The following is a 7,391-nucleotide window of genomic DNA, read 5'->3' as shown; positions in this document are numbered from 1 at the left end:
GAAACCTTAACCTCCAACCAACCCGGTTTTCTGGAGCAGTGCTTTGATCTCGTATTATATTCCTCAGTGGTTTTCTCTTCAGACAGTGCAACCTGACAAATGCTCAAGCAGATACAGCAATCCTGATTGACACGCCGCTGCATTGCATTCACATCATCACATCATTTGCATTCATATCATTTAACACATGTTTATCCATTTCAAGGGGGTAGAATACCTTTTGGAATTGATAAACATGTCATTGCATTTACATATTCATTGTCATATCTTGCATAACAGGTACCGCTGCGGTGTTCTCATATTGTTTGGTGTTCCACTAGCAGGATAGCTGACTCAGGCATTCACCGATACGGTACCCGGAGGAATCAACAGAGAGCAATGGAAGGTGTACAAGCAGAGCTCGCTGAGATGAGGGCCCGCATGACCCAATTCATGGATGTGGTTCAAGGGGTGGCTCAGGGACAACAAGAGCTCAGGCAGATAATACAGGGGAATCCCCCTGCTCAACCAGAGACAGTGACTGATCCTCCAGCTGGAGAGGTTAACGGACCCAGTGGACCAGGGCCTATCCCGATCCCGCACGCCAACCCCGGTCAACAACCCGTTCATGATGATCAGGACGATCAGTTTCCCCCACTTCAGGAAGACTTTGGCATGGGTCATGGCGTAGACCCCATGTTCAGGAGATTGGAAGAGAGGTTGAAGGCAGTGGAAGGACAGAATCCTTTGGGAGTAGACGTTGCTGACTTAGGGCTGGTCCCAGGTGTGAGAGTGCCACCGAAATTCAAAGTCCCGGTCTTTGACAAGTACAAGGGCAACTCTTGCCCCAAGACTCACGTGCAAGCCTATTTCCGTAAAATGGTTGCATACTCTGATGACGAGAAGCTACTTATGTACTTCTTCCAGGACAGCCTGGCTGGGGCATCCTTGGAATGGTATATGAGGTTGGACAGAGCCCACATCCGTTGCTGGAAGGATTTGGCGGAGGCTTTCGTGAAGCAGTATCAGTATAATGCAGACATGGCTCCGGACAGAACTCAACTTCAGAATCTGTCTCTTAAAAGCAATGAGTGCTTCAGGGAATACGCTCAACGCTGGAGGGAGACAGCTTCCCGTGTTCAGCCCCCTATGTTGGAGAAAGAAATGGCCAACATGTTCATGAATACGTTGCCTGAACCTTATCTGGAGCGTCTGGTGGGGTGCAATGCTTCCAACTTTGCTGATGTGGTCTCTACTGGAGAAAGGGTGGAGAATTACCTAAAGACCTATAAGAGCCAAAATGGAGTTGGATCCTCATCAGGGGTGAAGAAGCCATTCATTCAGGGACAGAAGAGGGGAGAAGGGGATGCAAATGCCATATCTTCTTATCAGAACAGGGATAACCGGAGGAATAACTTTCAGAATTATCATCAGCAACCGTATGTTGCGGCTGTGACCATTCCAGCTGCAGCACCACTACAACAACAACAATCACAACGTCAACCAGCTCAGTATCAACAGCAGCAACAACCAAGTAACAGACCCGCTTATCAACAGAGGCAAAGGATGATGGACCGGCGTTTCGACACCCTTCCAATGTCGTACGCTCAGATGCTTTCTAGTCTTCAACAACTACAGCTTGTGCAATTACGCACTCTGGCTCCTCCTGTTGGTAGACTTCCGGTGGGTTACGACGCCAACGCTAGGTGTAGTTTCCACTCTGGGGCACCTGGCCATGACATTGAGAACTGCAAAGCTTTTAAGCACGTAGTTCAGGACCTCATAGATTCAAAGGCCATCGACCTTGCACCGGCTCCGAATGTCGTTAACAATCCCATGCCCCAGCATGGTGGTGCGAACGTTAATATGATAGAGGGAAAAGCCAAGTCCATTGAGGATGTGTTGAAGTTGAAGACTCCATTGTTGGATATCAAAGGATGCTTGCTGAAGGCCGATGTTTTCCCCGGTTGTGGGAAGGGTTGTTTGGATTGTGCTACTCAGAGTGGAGGTTGTTTGAAGCTACAGCAGGGTATCCAGGCCTTGCTCGACAAAGGTATCCTCCAGGTTGAAGATTTGTCTGTCCAAGAGTTTGTGGAAGGGGTTGAGGAAGAAGAGTTTGAAGATGCTACTAATGAATTCGTAGATGTTGTTCCTGTTAATTTTGTGATTCCCAGTGAGGTCTCTGCGGTCAACAATGAAGATGGGGATAGTGACTGCGACATCGACAACTGGGTGCGTCCGAGGATCCCGGGTGAAGTCATCAACAATTGGTCTTCTGAAGAGATTATTCAAGTCACTCTTCTTGAAGAGTAATTTTCTTTGTTTATTCATGCATATCCAAGTCTTACGTTCCACCCAGGGCGTAACGACTCATTGTAGGGCCCGTCTATGTGACACTTGCATTTTTTTTATCATAAATAAAGGACGTCTTTTCGCATTCAAATATTTCGTTCCTTGTCTTTCTATTTTTTGCAGTTTTTCAAAAAAAAAAAATGGCAATGTTTTGTTTAGTTTCCACATTTTTTTTCACACTCATAAGCACATACCATCACTCATGCAGATGCACATCACCGGATCCTATTGATAACGGTTCTGCTATGGCTCGCTTCGACTTTGAAAATCCAATCTTTCAAGCTGAAGAAGAGGATGATGAAGATTGTGAACTCCCTGAAGAACTTGCCAGGTTGTTGAAACAAGAGGAAAGGGTTATTCAACCGCATCAAGAGTCTGTTGAAGTGATTAATCTCGGCACCGAGGACGCCAAGAGAGAAATCAAGATAGGGGCTGCTTTAGAAGACAAGGTGAAGAAAGGGCTGATTGAATTGCTGCAAGAATACGTTGACATCTTCGCCTGGTCTTATCAGGACATGCCTGGGCTGGACACAGACATCGTGGTACACCGCTTGCCTCTCAAAGAAGGTTGTCCTCCGGTCAAGCAGAAGCTCAGAAGAACAAGACCAGAGATGGCTGTCAAGATAAAGGAAGAAGTGCAAAAGCAGTTGGATGCAGGGTTTCTAGCAGTCACCAATTATCCGCCATGGGTTGCAAACATCGTCCCAGTACCTAAGAAGGATGGAAAGGTACGGATGTGTGTCGACTACCGGGATCTGAACAGAGCTAGCCCTAAAGATGATTTCCCATTACCTCACATCGACGTTTTGGTGGATAATACAGCTCAGTTCTCGGTATTCTCCTTCATGGATGGCTTTTCTGGCTATAACCAAATCAAGATGGCACCAGAAGACATGGAAAAGACAACTTTCATAACCCCATGGGGCACCTTCTGCTACAAGGTGATGCCGTTTGGTCTGAAAAATGCCGGAGCAACATATCAACGAGCTATGGTAACTCTGTTCCATGATATGATTCATCATGAAATCGAGGTTTATGTGGATGATATGATTGCCAAATCTCAGACAGAAGAAGAACATTTGGTGAATTTGCAGAAACTGTTTGAGCGTTTGAGGAAATTCAAGCTGAGGCTTAATCCGAACAAGTGTACTTTCGGGGTGAGATCGGGAAAATTGCTGGGTTTTATTGTTAGCGGAAAAGGGATTGAGGTGGATCCCGACAAAGTAAAAGCGATACAGGAAATGCCTGAGCCAAGAACAGAGAAGCAAGTCCGTAGTTTCTTAGGGAGGTTGAACTACATTGCAAGGTTCATCTCTCACCTAACAACCACGTGTGAGCCAATTTTCAAATTGCTGAGGAAAGATCAGGATATCGGGTGGAATGAAGATTGTCAAAGGGCTTTTGAGAAGATAAAAGAGTATTTACAGAAACCTCCAATCCTTATACCTCTAATTCCTGGGAGACCTCTGATAATGTACCTATCAGTGACTGAGAACTCGATGGGGTGTGTATTGGGACAGCATGACGAGTCTGGTCGAAAAGAGCATGCCATATACTACCTTAGCAAAAAGTTTACCGACTGTGAAATCAAATATTCGCAGCTTGAGAAAACTTGCTGTGCTCTGGCCTGGGCTGCTCGCCGACTGAGGCAGTATATGTTGAACCATACTACCTTGTTGATTTCTAAGATGGATCCAGTGAAATACATATTCGAGAAGCCAGCTCTCACCGGAAGGGTCGCTCGTTGGCAAATGATTTTAACAGAGTATGATATTCAATACACGTCGCAAAAGGCCATCAAAGGTAGTATTCTGTCAGACTACCTTGCCGAGCAGCCGATTGATGATTATGAGCCGATGAAGTTTGAATTCCCTGATGAAGACATCATGTTCCTCAAGATGAAAGACTGTGAAGAGCCAGTTGTTGGGGAGGGACCTGATCCGAACGAAAAGTGGACTTTGTTGTTTGATGGGGCTGTCAATGCTAGAGGAAGTGGAATTGGTGCTATCATTACAACTCCGAAAGGTGCCCACATACCTTTCACCGCTCGTTTGACTTTTGAGTGCACAAATAATGAAGCTGAGTACGAGGCCTGTATCTTGGGCATTGAGCAAGCCATTGATCTGAGAATCAAGACTCTGGATATCTTCGGAGATTCAGCTCTGGTGATCAATCAAGTGAATGGTGATTGGAATACTCTCCAGCCCACTCTGGTCCCCTACAGAGATTACACGAGAAGACTGTTGACTTTCTTCACAACGGTAAAATTGTATCATATACCTCGTGATGAGAACCAGATGGCAGACGCACTTGCTACTCTATCCTCCATGATCAAGGTAATTCGTTGGAACCATGCTCCCAGGATCGATGTGATGCGCCTTGACAGGGCCGCGTATGTGTTTACGGCTGAACTGGTAGTCGATGACAAGCCCTGGTATCACGATATCAAGTGCTTTCTGAAGAATCAAGAGTACCCTGCAGGGGCATCCAACAATGACAAAAAGACTTTGAGAAGATTGGCAGGCAGTTTCTTCTTGAACAAAGACGATGTGTTGTATAAGAGGAACTTCGACATGGTTTTGCTCAGATGTGTGGACAGACACGAGGCGGACATGTTAATGCAGGAAGTTCATGAAGGTTCCTTCGGTACTCATGCCGGTGGACATGCAATGGCTAAGAAATTGTTGAGAGCGGGCTATTATTGGATGACCATGGAATCAGATTGTTTCAAGTATGCTCGGAAGTGTCATAAATGCCAGATTTATGCTGATAAGGTGCATGTACCGCCGAATCCTCTGAATGTGATGTCTTCGCCGTGGCCGTTTTCTATGTGGGGTATTGACATGATTGGAAAGATTGAGCCGACTGCTTCCAATGGGCATCGCTTCATCCTTGTTGCCATCGACTATTTCACCAAATGGGTCGAAGCAGCGTCATTTGCGAATGTCACCAGACATGTGGTTGCCCGTTTCATCAAGAAAGAAATTATTTGTCGCTATGGGATTCCCGAAAGAATCATTACTGATAATGGTTCTAATCTCAACAACAAAATGATGAAGGAGTTGTGTCAGAACTTCAACATTCAGCATCACAATTCTTCCCCTTACCGCCCTAAGATGAACGGCGCTGTTGAGGCAGCAAATAAGAACATAAAGAAGATTGTGCAGAAGATGGTCGTCACGTACAGAGATTGGCATGAGATGCTACCTTTCGCCTTGCATGGGTACCGTACTTCAGTACGTACGTCGACCGGGGCAACCCCTTACTCCCTGGTGTATGGTATGGAAGCAGTCCTACCTGTTGAAGTGGAGATTCCTTCTCTAAGAGTCTTGTTGGATGTCAAGTTAGATGAAGCTGAATGGATTCGGACAAGGTTCAACGAGTTGAGTCTTATCGAAGAGAAGCGAATGACAGCCATTTGTCATGGGCAGTTGTATCAGAGTCGGATGAAGAGAGCTTTTGATCAGAAGGTGCGTCCTCGTTGTTTCCAAGTCGGAGATCTAGTGTTGAAAAGGATCCTTCCTCCTCAGACAGATCACAGGGGCAAGTGGACTCCTAACTATGATGGACCGTATATTGTCACCAAGGTTTTTGATGGTGGGGCCTTAATGCTTGCAACTATGGAGGGTGAAGACTTCGCTTCCCCTGTGAACTCAGACGCAGTTAAAAAATACTTCGCATAAAATAGACCCGCTGGACAGTAAAAAGAATAGTCCAGGCAAAAATGGGCATCCCGACGAACCAAGAAAATGAAAAGGTTCGGGCAAAAATTAGGGACAAAAATAAAAAAAAAAGATTGTACACCCGGTAAGTTGAAAACCTGAAAAGGCAACTTAGGCAAAAATGGGTATCCCGGTGGATCGAAAACCCGAAAAGGGCGATCCAGGCAAAAGTTAGGGATTAAGCGAATGACTGCGTTCTGAGTAGCTCTGAATCTCATCTCGTGCCAATGACTGGAAATTTTTGAAGGATAGGAAACAGTCCAATCACTCTTTCAGAAAGCTGATCATCTGGAGGATCTTGAAGACGAGCAAGTCATAGCAGAATTGGAACCCAATAGAAATCCATTTCACATTGCCATTAGATTAATTTCTGTTTTTATCTTTTGTGCGATTACCTCTTTCTAGGGATTGCTTCCTGATGTAAATGCCTATTCAGAGGCCGTTCAATCAATAAAATCATGTTATTCAGTATATCTCTGTTTTCATTTTCATTTTACTGTTTTGTTTGCAAAAATGACGTCCGAATTTTTGATAAACATTGCATCATGACACATAAGGGCTTTACAGGTACATGCTCAGTAAACATTTAAAATTGCTGTAAATTTTGAGTGCCTTGGATCGTCTATTCAGAACAGATACCCTCGGGGCATTTCTTTAAAATCCCCTTGCAGATGATCGTGAATATCTTCCCCAGAAGCCACCAACAGACTTCGGTGTCTTATCCCTGTAGAGCTAATTAGAGCGTTGGATTCTTCAATCCCCAGCAGGTTTTCACCACTGTACTTCCCCAAGCGTTTGTTTCAGGACGTACACTCCCCAGTAGAGTTGACAGTGCCAGACTATATATCCCCAGCGGAGTTGACAGCGCCAAACTGTATCTTTCCAGCAGAAGTGCCTGCTCCTTAGAGTTCGATGCCAGATCGATAATCCCAATGCAAGATCCATGGTTTCTTTTCTTGAAGCAGAACCTCGGTACCGTATCAGTGTTTGCTCCCCCTGCTGAGTCATCTCTCGCAAATCGTGGTTGCCAGAACCATTGTAGCTTTCCTCAGCAGCAGGCTTCCAATGCCATTCCTTCCCCGATCAGAGTCTCGGTATGGCCAGAACACCGCATGGCTAGTCGTCTCCCCACAAAATCCTTTGCGCTGTGCATCTCCAACAGCCTTGCCAGGGTCCAGAAGATGGTGATCATTTCTCCAGCAGATCCCTTGCCTCAGCTTGGCATTCTACCCAGCATTTTGCATCCCTGCATGTAGAATCATATTGCATTGCATCCTTCTAAATCGCGTAGCATTTCCATTTTCATGGAGCATTACGCCATTGAAAATTCAAACATAC

The sequence above is a fragment of the Lathyrus oleraceus genome, chromosome 7 (assembly GCF_024323335.1).
Source record: "Lathyrus oleraceus cultivar Zhongwan6 chromosome 7, CAAS_Psat_ZW6_1.0, whole genome shotgun sequence".
Taxonomy (NCBI): domain Eukaryota; kingdom Viridiplantae; phylum Streptophyta; class Magnoliopsida; order Fabales; family Fabaceae; genus Lathyrus; species Lathyrus oleraceus.
This window is presented reverse-complemented; position numbering follows the sequence as displayed.